At 43.1% G+C, this 14404-nt stretch overlaps 1 protein-coding gene across 1 annotated transcript in view; it reads right to left on the bottom strand.

Moving 5' to 3' along the window:
* The window catches only part of SPON1 (spondin 1), a 276360-nt gene that overhangs the window by 60472 nt on the left and 201484 nt on the right, over nt 1-14404 (bottom strand). The window lies entirely within an intron of this gene.

The following is a 14404-nucleotide window of genomic DNA, read 5'->3' as shown; positions in this document are numbered from 1 at the left end:
CTCCATTTACTGGAAACTACAAGGAATGTATAATTCCCTAATGATACCTTGTCTTTCACCCTCAATTTGCTATGAACATTTTCCACATATGTTCTTAAATTTTGTTGTTTTCCTTCAGAATGGAATGCGTGGTTCACTGGCTGGAGTCCAATGACTATCTGAGGCTATTATTATTCTGTTTTCAGCACACCTCATAATTTCTCTTATTTTCTCAAGCATATTGTGAGTTTATGAGACCTATGCTTCTTCTGACTTTTATTCTTTCAGTTTACCTCTCTTTTTACTAAGTCAATAAGGGGAAAATATAATAAAATCCTCAAATAATTATACAAACACTGCTGTACAAGCTGTGTGACTAGCTGGCATCTGGTGTTCAAAAGGCAGTATAGAGGAGTCAGAGTTTAATGTATGCAAGGGGAATATACAAAAAACACAGGACTGCTTGTATCTCGAATGCCTCTTGTTTGACCATTATGACTTTCGTAATCGGTGTAATTTTGGCAAAAGTAGATTTCCAGCTGTTTCAAGTCACAGATGTATTCTTTTCTGGGTTGTTCTAAAAATATGTAAAGGCTGTTTTCTTAAGTTTTAAATCAGAGTTCTCTTGATAGATTTTTGCTTTGATTTGGAATCTTTTGGCTCAGGGCTGTCTGCAAGAGTGGACTGGATGCTAAATTACTCTGGAAGAAAATTTCTGGAGACAGGAAGTCACACAGCCCTTGCTGTTTCTTCCCTTCCATTTATTATTTCTCAACTTGTGCCAGTCCTGAGAGTTCGTCAAGAACAAAATGTGCCCGCCTGTTTCAAGTGTGTGGGGAGAGAAGAAATTACTCTCCATTAAAGGAGTCCTGCTTGAGGGGATGGGGGCTGGAAGGTCTCTGGGTGAGGCTGAAAGCTCACTGTGAGGCTACAAATGAAGTGTTAGTGCACCGCCTATAAACTTAATCCACGAGCTCTTCCAAGGCACAGACTGGTTCTTTTTCGTTCAAGTTCTTCCTTTTCAGGGGCTAGTTGGTGCAGGAGGAGTTAGTTTCCCAGCCCAAGGCTACTGTTAGTCATCTGAGCACAGATGAAAGATGAACAAGATCATCTAGAAAAGAAAGCTAAGAAAGCTAACACTCAGAAGCCAGTGGGGGACAGATTTGTGAGAGGTGGCCTATAATAGTGGAATGAACAAAGGTTTTGGAGACTGCGGACCTGTGTTCAAATCCCAGCTGTGCTGCTTGGACTCTGTTGTGGGGCAAGTTGCTTATCTGCTCTGAGCCTTAGCTGTTTCCCGTCTGTCAGAGGGTGCTGATAATAACACCCACCTCATACTGAGGGTTTAGGATTAAGCACAGCAGTGCTTGTCCAGTGTCTAACCCAGAGCTGGCTGCCTAGTCAGCATTCAGAGTTGTGGGGACTAGAAAGTATAGCATCATTCTAATTCTTCAAGGAATGTCTGGGTGTATAGATATATAAATAGCTTCATCCATATAATGTAAGACAAAGTTAAGAAGGACATATGTCAATCTGTTCACGATAGTTACCACCTCTGGGGTTTAGAAGGTGGAAATGGGAAAGGGAAGATGTTTCAGTTTAAAAAAATATATATATATGTATACATATACACATATATACACACATACATGTACACACACACATAAAGTTGTGGGATTGTAAACGCTTTTTTCTTTTGTTTTTAGCATTATCTAAACAGTATCCAAGAAAGGAAAAAAGGAAAGAAGGAAGGGAGGGAGGGAGGCAGGGAGGAAGACGGGCCAGGGTGGAGCCGCATGAGAGGCCTTCCTGGCTCTGGTGCTCAGCACCGGCATGCAGTAGGTGCTGATAAAATATTAAATTGAAATATTGATTGATCATTGTTCAACCAGTAAAACAACATTAAAATAAGATTATTATTACTCTATTTACTTTTAAAACATTGCCCATAACCTGTGCAGCCATTGTAGGAGCCCTGCCCTCAAGGCTCCTGGGGTGATGGGAGGATCCAGGCCTTGTAAGGCCTGTTCTGTGCTCTGCTGAGGTTCAGAGAGGGTTTCACCACAGGATGGACACAGGCCACTCAAGATCCTGTTGCTGGAGCTTGAAAAAGCCCACTTGTGAACTGTCTTTAGAGTTGAAAGCACAGAAGCCAAATGCTACCCAGTGCCTGCCAAATCTAGGAGGTTGCAAAATGCACATTATGCGAACTCAAGAAAAACCAAATGCTCTTCCTCCTAGATGTTATCAAAAGAAGTTCCAGCTTACAAGATAAAGGTAGACCACGGGATTTTACTGGACTTTTTTTTAACCAGCTAAATACCCGTGTTTCTGACTTCGTGGATATTGGCTTTGAAATGATGTACTTTAATAAAATGTCAGTCTTCTCTTGAGGGATTTCACAAAGTATTCAAGGCTTTAAGACTAAGTCTAAATGTAAGTGGTCTTCTGAGTAACCTTTAACATCTAAATGAATTTTTTTCCCCCTTTCATTAAGTTTATTTGGATGAACCAAGTTTGGACACTTGAGAAAATACTTTGTTTAACTTGGACAAGACAGACTGTGTTGGAAATAATGGAAAAGACATGGGAAGTGGGAAGACAGCAAGGCTGTGAGGTGGGGGCAAGGGTGAGGAAGATGCATCTGCAGGGAAGACCACCGGAGCTGAGCCAAAGGACTCCCCGTGTTGGGAGAACCTATGTCTGCAGAGGAAAGAGCTGGAGTTTGCCCCAGGGGGTGCTGAGACAGCTGGCTGGGAAGCTTAAGGCTGTGAGCAGTGGCCTCTGGCATGCAGCCTCCATGGGCGGAACTCTGGGAGGAAAAGGGAGAGAATTGCTGGTCTGTGGGCCACTCAGGGAAGCCCTGCAGAGAAAAGGGGCTGGTTAATGAATTGATGAAAATAATATTTGATCCTTGTCTGATGTTACCCATTTTAAAACACTGTTATGAGCTTGTGTTTAATACTCATTGAAAGCATTTTTAGAGCATCAGCAGATTGCAGAAGGACTCTGCAATCATCTATTCCTGGACTTTCAGGTTGCTTCTAACTTTTCACTATTGTAGCCATCCGTGCAGTGAACCTCTTAGTGTATTATGCTCTTGCTGTATCGAGGACAATTTCCTAAGAATAGATTCCGAGAAGTGGAGCATCTGGGTCAAAGGATATGAACATTTTCATGTGTCTTAACACACAGCAGAAAGCATTTGGAAAGCCAAATTGCTTTCCAAAGGGTTGGTTGAACCCAATCACTTTTATTTCAAATGAGATTTTATGGGTGATTATGCAAGGCTTTTAATGAGATGTTTGGCTAAGAAATGATAGTACAAAAACTGACATTTATTCTATGCTAATCATAGTCTTTCTATCCACTTGTCTTATTTAATTCTCACAGCAACCCTCTCAGACAGGCATTATTATTCCCATTTGACAGATGAGGACACAGGCTCACAGAGACTAAATACTTTCCCAAGGTTAGGTGGTTAGTTGAGTGGCTGAGCCACTCCTGTCTGACTTCTGGGCAGTGCCCAGAAGCTAAGTGCTGGAAGCCTCCCTCCAAATCAGGCTGCCTCCAGTGGCTTCAAGAACACAATCTAAGGAACAATGATACACCTGCAATGAATTCTGAATAGAGAGCTATGAAGCTATAAGCTGATTATTTACAGATTCCATGTTGCTGTTGGTGAGAAAGTTTATTTCAACAGGAATGTATTTTATTTCACAGTGAAATGAGCTAATTCTTTACTATCATATTCTGTCTATTCCCAGCATATTTCCTTACTTCCGTGCCTTGCACCACAAAATAGGCTGCAATTTGTTGCCTCCTCTTATAACCTCTCCACAGCCCAGAATGGAATAGGCAGGACAGTCCTGAATTGAGTCCTAGGATTCTTTTTTGGAAGATACGGGTTTTGACCATATTATTCCCCCATTATAGTTATCTTGAAAGCTTTATTGGCTTTCATTGTCATTAGAATCAAATATAAATGTTGTTGCTGAAAGTCTAGGACCCACCTGCTCCACTGAGAATTCCTGTCCTCCTCATGTCCTGTGTCTGGGGGTCTGCAGCAGACTGGCAGCATGAGGCAGGGTCTAGGGTAGAGTCATCCTATCTAAGGGTAACCAAAGAGGAAAGAACCCAGGGGGGATGGTTTGGGCAATAAGAGGCTGCATCATCTGCCTAGTGGTTGGGAATTGTGCTATGGGGTCAGAAAGCTTGGGGTTCAAATCCTGACTCTACCATTTATTGGTGATGTGACCTTGGGCTTTCACATCCCAAGCATCAATTTCTTTACCTGAGAAATGAGGATAAGAGCAGTACCACCTCACAAAGTTATTTTGAGAATTAGAGGTGGTGGGATGTTTTAAGTGCTTAGCACACAAAGGACTTGGTAGGTTTATAGACCTGGTTAGCTTTTAGTTTTCTAGGTTTGAGCCAGAATTAAGAAGTAAATCTGTGAAGTCAAACATTAGAATCAAGTTCTCAAAAGGCCTGAGAAGGGGTGTAAGAGGGAAATGTAGGCAAGGCTAGGAGCCTAGCTGAGCCGGGGTGGCGAAGGCTGGGTAGGGAGCAAGAAGGCAGGGGTATCGGGTACAAAAGACATGGTAGGCCTTGGAGAGTACACAGAGCTTATTTTCCAGTTGGGTAGACCACGTGGCACAGGTTGGGCTTGTTTAAAGGTACAGAGTCGGAGCAAGCATTCACAATCTCCCACTACATCCACGTTTTACTCTGCCCATTGTCACCCACCCCAGCAGCTTTCCCTGAACATCCCCTTGTCTGTCTGCTCACCATCTCTCCTTAATATATCTCTCCTGGAATGCCTTTCCTCTATCTGTCCTAAAAGACCCAGAACAAATCACTATTATTCTATATGATGTCTCCAGAGCCTCGTTCTACCCCTCCCCAGCCAGCTAGAGCTGAGGCTCCCTTGTTCATATCCTTCTGGCAATTATTCTTTTCACAATTCACTGAGCCATTAATCACATACTGCCCTGTGATGCGTTTACCATTTTTGGTTTAAGCAGATAAAAATATCTCCTCTGCCTGTTGAACTTGTCATATGTGTCTGGCTTGCCTTTCTGAAGGGGAGTCAAAGGACAAGCCAGGAATCACTAATAGCAGAGTTCCCTTCAGAAAGAAAGAATAACAACATCCAGGCCTGTATGGTTTTGATACCCGTTTTACATGTATTATTTAATTTGATTCTCATGTAACCTGGGAAGGTGCATATCAATAGGACTTACTCCCAGCTCAGTAATCTTCATGGACTTTAAGACTGAATGCAAAATTTGCCACGGAGACTGCCCCACCCCCACTCCACATGTCAGATTGGTTGGATCGACATTAAAATAAGAACTCTTTGCAATGTTAGCATCACCTCTGATTTAAGGAGGTTGGCCAGTCTGATGGGAAAGCGTGTTGATCAGTATGGACCTACATGAGGTTCAGCAGAAACCAGAGAACTGCCATAACCACAGAGGTGGACTGGGGGGTCCAGGGCAGGATGATAGAGCTGGCCTGGGCTCGGGGCTTGCCCAGTAGCCTGTTTCAGAGGGATTGATATTAATCCTGTTTCACTCTGTAGTGATATCTGTATGCCATTTGTGGTAGCTGTGGACGTTTTAATCTCTTTGGTGAACTGTATGTGATTCATTCTGCCGTTAGGTCTTGCTTTCACTGACACTCTTGCTACTGTTATTCTCTCTGTTGTAAGGAATCTCTCCCATGGTTGATAAGGAATGTCTAAGCCCTCACTGGTTAGCATCCTGATGTCTGTGATGGGCAGGCCATGACACATATCTCCTTACAGACGAATCTGTAGAGAGAGCATGCTGTTTACGGCGTCACCACTGAGACACACACACACAAACACACACACACACAATACCACAGGCCGTACCCACCAGCTTGACTGACATGACACCATCCCCAGTGAGAAAACCATCCAGGGAAGAATGAATGGGATTTATGGAAACCAAAGCTCTAAGCACCATGGAGAGTTAAACTTAAAACAGTAGAATGTTCGATTCAAACCTAGAGCTGTCTGAACCAAGCCTCTGGTCTGTTTCCATTATCTTTTGGAAAAACAATGACAAGATTCCACAGATGAGTCTATGTGATCAGCCCAGTCTGGCTGAGAAGGACTCTTTAGGAGAAAGGGCGGGAGGCACAGAACTTGAACAACAGTCAGGACTGGTAGTTAAGGGAGGGGAAACAGTTCATACAGATCTTGGATGGTAAAGGATTGGGTATTTACCACAGGCAAAACTGCCAAGTAAACTGCAGCCAAGAGCACGGAACTGCGGCTATCCTATTTAAGAGAAAATGGTTGACTTTGCTGACAGGGGGACACGTGTGATACATGTTTGCTTCATGGGAATAATTCAGCCAAAGCATGTGCTCTGCATGGCCATTACTTTTGTTTCTAAGCAGCAATGCCTCAGGGCTAAGAGCATTGCCAGGGAGATTAGTGTGACTTTTCAAGGATCGTCTTCTACATACACGAGATCTGGGGGTGAGTGGGGTGGGATGGAGCGGGCTGTGAAGGGCTTGGGCTCGCCCTGCTGCCTGCTGACTCGGGCACCTGGAGCTCTTGTCTTCAGCGAGCTCTGGAGTGACAGGACTGCAGTGACATGTTGTACTGACCAGAGCTTGCCGGGTGCCCAGAAGCTGGCAGGACAAACAGTCTGTGTTTTTTTTAATCCTGTCTGACTGGCCCGCAGGAAGTCCAGGGTGGAGAATGGTGTTCGGGTGAGGAGAGGGTCAGTAGCACAGTGCTGATGTGTAACGATGGGAGAACCACAGTCGCTTGGAGAAAGCCAGGTCAGAGCAGGGGGCATGGAGGAAGGGGCCGGGGCAGCTGGGCTTTGTGCCACGACAGCCTTAGCACACCCCCATGGCACGCCCCCCAGAAGGGGGTTTTGCTCTCTGTGGTTCCAGCTACCTGAGAGACGATCCTCTTTCTGGCCTATTGTCAGGTCAGTAGCCTGCATCATCCCCTCGCTTCATCTCACCACGAGGCATTTTATGACCTCACGTCCTCACAAGAAGGGTGAGTACCGTACAATGAGATATTTTGACAGAGAAGGAGACCATGTTCACCTAACTTTCATTACAGTATTTTGTTATAATTGTTCTATTTTATTAGTAGTAATTGTTGCTCATCTCTTACTGTGCCTAATTTATAAGTTAAACTTTATCACAGGTATGCATGTAGAAGAAATAAAGATGTATGAATAGGGTTTGGTACTCTCCGTGGTTTCAGGCATCCATGTGTTTCAGGTATTCTTGGAACACATCCCCAGAGGATAAGGGGGGACCACTGTCCTTAGAGGCGATGTCACTTTCTCTCCCTGGTGGGTGCTCACTCTCATCTTTTCCATGAGAGGAAGAAACACTGGCTTAGTCTGTCCTAGCTCTCCACTCTCCCAGCCATTTGATGCTTCAAAGGTAATGGCAATTAATGATGATTGTAACAGTTATGAGTCATTCATCCATCAGTTAATAAATTAATCTCCTGCCTCATTCCACAAAGGATCTGAGGTAGAGTTATCGGTAACATTTATCATGGTAAGTGAGAGAAAATGATGCAAGGAGCCCAGACACGCGGTAATTGCAATCATTAAGTGTAGTAGCTGCCAGTTAGTAGATTGATGCCACGAGCAGCGACTGGAGAAAGAATTTATGTTAATAGATCAATGAGCAAAGAGACTTGGAAGAGGAATCTGTAAGGGAGCAGGGATTATCTAGGTGGGGGATTGTCAGGGACTAAGACTGGCTGAAATGATTGTGAAATGAAATCATTATTTTTCGAGTGTTTTAGTTCTGGGGCAATGTGCCAGATGCTTTACATGACACCATCTCGTCTAAGCCACAGGCAGCCTGCACGGGCCCTGTTTACAGATGGGGAAACTGAGCTGCCTGCTGAGTTGTAGATTCATTCAATCACCTTTGGAACCATGAACAGCTCCTTCTCACAGTATTGTCTTCCCTACCTTTCAGATCTAATTTACTCGAGTCCCAACTGTAACGTGGGTTTAACGTGTGCCCTCTGACTTTCTGTGGCATTGGATATGTGGCTTCAACCCCGTGGAAAGAAGGAAGATTCTATCCAAGACCTCTCATGTGGCAATGCCAGGGAATATGACCTATCACCGCTGGAAAGCACTTCATCCGCCACCACAGCTGTTTACATTTATTACTGTATTTGGTTCACATGATGAACTGTGAGGCAGTTAGAATTACTACCATCCCTGACTTATAGATGGGGACTCTGATGGCCAGTGTTAAAGTGACTTTCCAAGTTCCCAGAACCACTGAGTGGCAAAGGGATGCTGAAAATTTCAATCCCAACTTCATCATTTGCCAGCTCTGTGACCTTGAGCACTTCACTTACCCTTTCTGAGCCAAAGTTTCACCAACTGTAAGTGGAGGTAATAAGCCACAGCACAGGGCTGTTATAGGCATTAAGCATCTTATCTAGAACTTAGCAGATGGTGCCTAATAAATATTCATTCCTTCCCTCTACTACTTTTAATTCTAATGTTAGAGGGCTGCAACAGAACAAACCCTAACTATGATACTCAGGATAATAGGAGAGAATATTTACTGGCTCTAATTAGGTCTTAAAAACATTTCAACAGTGGTGTCATATTAACCAGGCTTGTGTCTGCTAGCAATACTTAACAGTTCAAGTGGGATTTCGTGCAGTAAAGGGTCTATATACCTCTCATTGCACAGAAAGTTGTGTTCCATGAACATTGCTAAGCAGAAGAATGGGAAAAAAAATAGCCTTCTTCAGCTTCTTCTGCAAGGAACACTGAGACAATCTAATTAGCATGCCTAGTGTCTCCAAAATTGAATTCAACCTAAGAGTGTGCTATTAAAGGTTCCCACATTAGACAGGAAAGTAATTTGAAATGACTGTGCTATCTGCACAAACACCTTAATGTTACTCTAATGGGCCCAGAAAAAGGATGATATCAAGTACAGTTAAAAGGAACTTAGGTTTAATTGCTGCCTAATAAAATTATTAGTACATTCTCTTAACCATAAAGCCATTTCACAGTCATGGATAAGATTTTGCAGTTAGACAAATGATCACCCTTAGCTTGCTACCATAGGTCCTTGTTTATGATATTCTTCTCTTGCAGAAACATTAGCTGGGATGCTAATTGCTGGTCTCTCCACATTTGGACTCATCTGGGGAGTTGGCCCTCACCAGGGAGGGTCAAGGGACACAAAGTTTTACTGCCTACTTGGCATCTGAAATGACACCATGATGGACACTGAAGTCCTTTCTAATTTTCAGGTGCAGTAGCCCTTCTAAGAGCCCCAGAGTATGTTGATGTTAGAGGATTGTGCTAGTCTACAGATGTCTTTGTGAAAAGTAGAAAAAGGAGCTCCCTATAGATGGCCAAATTAGAAAAAGGAGTCTCTTTGGGGACACTTAGCTTGACAAACAAAAAGTAGACAGGATTTCAGCTATTGTGTCCTCAGCTTGGTGCCTTTGTGCAGTGCACACATTGCATAACTATGCGTGGTAGTTCAGAAAAATGAGGTTCCTATTGCCTCAGGCATTCAGCAGAGACAGTGTGTGACTGTCTGCTAGTGGTGACCATCTGGAGTGGTTTCTAGCACTGAATGAGAACTTGAGTTGAGTGACAGGTGTTTAGAGATTCTACCTAATGGCCGAAGATGTAAGTGTTGATCTGGTGTAAAGATGAAGTGGTCAGGGTTAGAATTCTGAAACCCTTTCTCATTTAGGCTTGCTGCGTGTCCTCTGCAGCTCCCTGTGGAAAGATTTTGGCTTGAAACTGAGTAGGCTTCCCTCTCACGTGCCTATTCAAATATGATTAAAAAATATTACTGAACTTGGAAGGTGAATGAATAACCATCAGAAACAATGGTGTATGGAAATAAGGCATCGAAGGGACAGACAGCAGGATATGTAAAGTAATTTTAGGGTGTTGAAGACCCCTCCCTCTCTATCTGGGAAACTTAGGAGAGTAAGTTAAGAGGCAAAGCAGAACACAGGTGTTTCTACACTTTTCCGGAGACCCACAAAACTCATAAACCACCACTTTTTGGCTTTCATGGTCCACTCATGGATAGCACCAACACATTTCCCAGACACCCTTTGACAGTTCTAATTTTACCCTGTTCAGCATACCATTGTCCTTCTATGCAAAAGTAAGTAGTTTTTAAAAACGCATAAATCTAAATTTTATTTCACTTGAAACAATCTTCATGAGACTTATCATTATAAAGAAATCTACAAATGTGGGGGAAAAAGCCTTTGTCAGACAAAAAGTGTCATTTTACGAAATATAATAGGAAGGAGTCAAAAGAGGGGAAGTACGCTAACATGTACTGAACGTACCCCGGGCCAAGTAGGTTTTGTTACTCTTCTCATTGTAGAGATCAGAAGACTGAGGGCCAGTTTACTGGGGCCACACAGTGTGTGCGTGGAAGAGCTGGGTTTTGCTCCCAGGTCTGTGTGACTACAAGGCCCGTGGACTATTTTCTGATCCACACTTACTTCCAGGAACAGTCAGTCATGTTCCAATCTGCTCTCATTTTCTCCACTCCTGCCAAACCTCTTGAGGTCTTATTTCCTGCTAGGCTTTCTACTCAGCTTGCTGTAAAACTTTATAGGGGAGAAATTTCTAGCTTACTGGCTGGAAAGGTGGTTGGAGGAAATGATGACCCTGCGTGTCGCCTGACTTCCCGCCATCGGGCTGTAGAGTCTGCATTGTCAGAAAGGGTCCCAGCTGTTTCACGCTGGGCTCCAAAAAGACTGAACCACTATAGAAGTGGAAATGACACATATTTCATCTCTTTGTAGTAGGAAAACCATCTGGTGTAGCTTTCTTCCCCATGTGCTAGTGGCCTTTATACTCAATTGTGAAGGGACTCTAGTTGAGAATTTTCTTAGCTCTGAAATCAACCTTTGGACAGAAACCATTTTTCTTCTAGAGTTTGTGTCTACAGGAGAGGTCATGACCCCAGTGATTTCCAATTCAGAGATTCCTGGGGACAGCACGAATGCAGTTCTGACAACTGGTACCTTGTCCAGGGTACATGGCTAGGGGAGGGGACGAACTGAAGTTTATTTCACCATGAAAATCTCCTCGTCTGGCTCATATCTGAAGAAAGATGTACTATTTCATTTATTTATTTATTCACTGAGTCAAAACATTAATTGAGCCTGAGAGGGTAAAATGAGAAGCATTAGATCTACGACTGAATTAATGAAGAAAGCATGTGTGAATCAAGGCATTAGCAGTGAGGACCAGGAGGAGGGAATGGGCCTGAAACAGGAGGTAATGACAACTAAATCACCTTTTTATTTGGGTAGGGAGAGGAGGAAAGGACAGAGTCTAATTTGAATCCGTTTTCAGACTTGATAATTACAATCATCAAGGAGACTTTAATATATGTTACTGTTGGAAGAATAGAAGAGGACAGTAAATTATACCTAGTATGGTCCTTCTACACACAGGAATCACCCTGAATACTTTATATAAAGTATCTTGTTTAATAGGCATAATGACTATGACTTATGGGAATGTTAATTCTCCTCCAGGATACAGATGAGAAAATGAACTCAGAGAGCCTAGGTGACTCACCCAAGGTCACACAGATCTGACATCCCTATCAGATGTGTCTTATCTAAGGTCTTCCATTCTTTGAATCCCCACCCCTGCACCACTTCTACTCCAGAGCAGGGTGGAGGAAGTGACAATTGAGCTGGGCTGTGTTGGAAGATTGTATTTACCCAAACGGAAAAGAGGAGGGAAGGGAATAGCATGTGCCAGCACCTAGGGGCACAAATGAGGATGGCATACTCTGGAAAACCCCCAGGAATGTCTTAGGCTCTGTCTCCATGGGGCAATAAATACACAGGCATGTCAGTTAGTTATTCTTGACCCTTTTATGCAGAACATCTGCGATGGCAAGATGCTATCTCACAGCTTGACCCACTCAATGCATTTTAATTGCCTCAGTAAAATAAACAAAAATCAACTGAATGAAACTTTCTTCATAGCTTCTAATCTGCTTGTAAACCCCAATGGTTTGCCAATATTTCCCAATACAGAGCTGACTGAGTTGTGGCGCAATGAACTGAAAGAAAAGATCTGTGCAAATAGTGGAGACCACACCCTAGATTTTATTTTCCTTTCAGGAAGTCTTTTGTTTCAGGACAATGAACAGGGGTGAAAATGCTACACTCTTATAGATGTAATTAAAATGGAAGTGGCACCCCTCTTCCTCAGTGATTCAAGTCATTGAAATTAACCATGATTGGGCCAATCTAGCAGGCTGCCAAGGTCTCTATAGGAAATGCTTCTTAAGGTGTCTGTTGCAGTAGCTGCAATTAAAATCTATCGAGCTGTGGGATGAAATGAACCAGACACTTGCCACAACAGCAGAGGCACTGGATAAATGAAAGATGTGTAAATTAACAGGTAACTTGAAGTGGGGCTGGGGCTTCATGTGGACTGACACTTCAGTGATTTTTCATGAGAACCATCTGACGGTAAAAAATTACTTTACCAACTCTAGCCGTGATTTATTTAGGCATTTATTGTAGTTATTGTCGATTTCTTGTGTATGATGATTCAGTCTTGGAAATACCTTATTCTCATTTCCTTGCAGGGTATGTAACAGTTGAATCCAAGGAATTAAAAAAAGGGGGCTGATTTCATTTGTTTTCCCACCTGGGTGATGGGGGTGAGGATTGTGCATAAGATGCGACCATGTTTGTGTGGTTTCTAACTTTTAAACCCTGATTTAGTGGAAGAACGTTACCTATGAGAACCAATGACGCTTCCCCACTCCCTTGAGACCAAAATATGTATGTGTGCTTTAAGATAAAGTGGAAAAGAAAGAGAATCCTCTGTCTAAATACAGTTCACATGACAATTACCTTGAAATGACATAAGAAATAAGTATCTCAATCTCTGAAATACTTTTGGATGCTTACCTATGTCAAGAATAGGTGTGACTGCATATAATTTAGAAACCTCAAATGTCATAGCTTAAAACAAGAATAAAAGTCTATTTTTCTCTAAGTAAAAAAGTTTGTAGGATAGTCTAGGGGACAAAAAGGGGCATGTATCCTTTTTTTAAGGACTCTTCCAGGAAATTGCACACATTATTGTTCTTACATCTCATTGGTAAAAACTAAGTTTCATGGCCGAGGTTACCTGAAGGGAAGCTGGGAAATGTAGTTTTTATTCTGGGTGACCATGTATCCAGTTAACAATTGGTATTCTGATACAAAATGTACTGGAGAATGGATATTGGTATACACATTAGATGACTTTATAGTGGCAGCTTAAATTTATGCACCGGCTGTCAATTTCTGCCATTTCAGTACAGCCAGTAAGTCCTTTCTGGGTGACAGTTATTCAGATGAAGAAATCTGTTTCCGGAGTTAATGGTTAACAGTAGCTGAAGCTGTGGCTCACCTGCCCTGTCCACTCAACCCCACGTAAAATACTGACATTGTAACAGAGCTTTTTCAGCAGTTGTGATACTTAGTCCCAAACAGTGACCATTAGGTAACGCCTAGGAGGGCCATTACTGCTATTCGGTGTGGAGGAAGAATTCCAGGGAAATAGGTACCTTCCTATCTGAGGGCTTTGGAGTACATGCCCCCTGCAAAAAGGAGCCTTTGTGGGCGTGGGGGTAGCCAGGGCTGTTCTTCAAGGGAGGGAAGGAAATGGGGAGCTCCTTTCTCAGGACTGTATGTGGAGAACAGCAGCCCAGGGGAGCATTTGGTTCCCAGCACAGCATAGGCATGAAGAATGGTAGCTCAGGAACCAGAGTTCGAATATGCTCTAAGTTTCTGGAACCTTTGTCATTTTTCTGCATGTGTTTTTCTCTTACCCTGTGTCTCCATAGTGATGACAATAAAATTATTAAATGACAAAAGAGCTCACAAGGATGTTTTCATGAATCAATGAAGAAAGAGGGAGGTTAGGATGCACTTTGGCAGGTTTAGGGGTGAGAATTCAGAGGACTAGAGAGAGGGAAGTTACCAACTTATGAAAGAATGGAAAGTGAGCTGAGTTTATAGATGGTGACTAGAACAAAAAAGGAAAATGGCAGCATGGGGAGTGGCCCCAGCCTGAGGATCAGGCAGTGGGCTGCAACAGACCCACCACCAACTCCCAGGTCTCATGATAAGGGATATAGGTAATGTGGGTGTGGGGAAAACTGCAGAATTTTCAGAATCTCTTGCCCGGCTTTAGTGCATCTCCATATCAATAGATGTTTCCAAGGGGTGGAGAGCAGTAGATCCATATTCATCTCAATAGGTAATTACAAGGGGGAGTGAGGGCATATCTGGACTCCAAGAGGTTGGGTTGGGTCCCTTTTTGCATCCGGGTCACAAGAGGCATGGGCGAGCAGA

This window comes from Manis javanica, chromosome 11 (genome assembly GCF_040802235.1).
Source record: "Manis javanica isolate MJ-LG chromosome 11, MJ_LKY, whole genome shotgun sequence".
NCBI classification, from domain to species: domain Eukaryota; kingdom Metazoa; phylum Chordata; class Mammalia; order Pholidota; family Manidae; genus Manis; species Manis javanica.
Note: the sequence above shows the minus strand (reverse complement) of the source record. Positions and strands in the feature narration are given on the sequence as shown.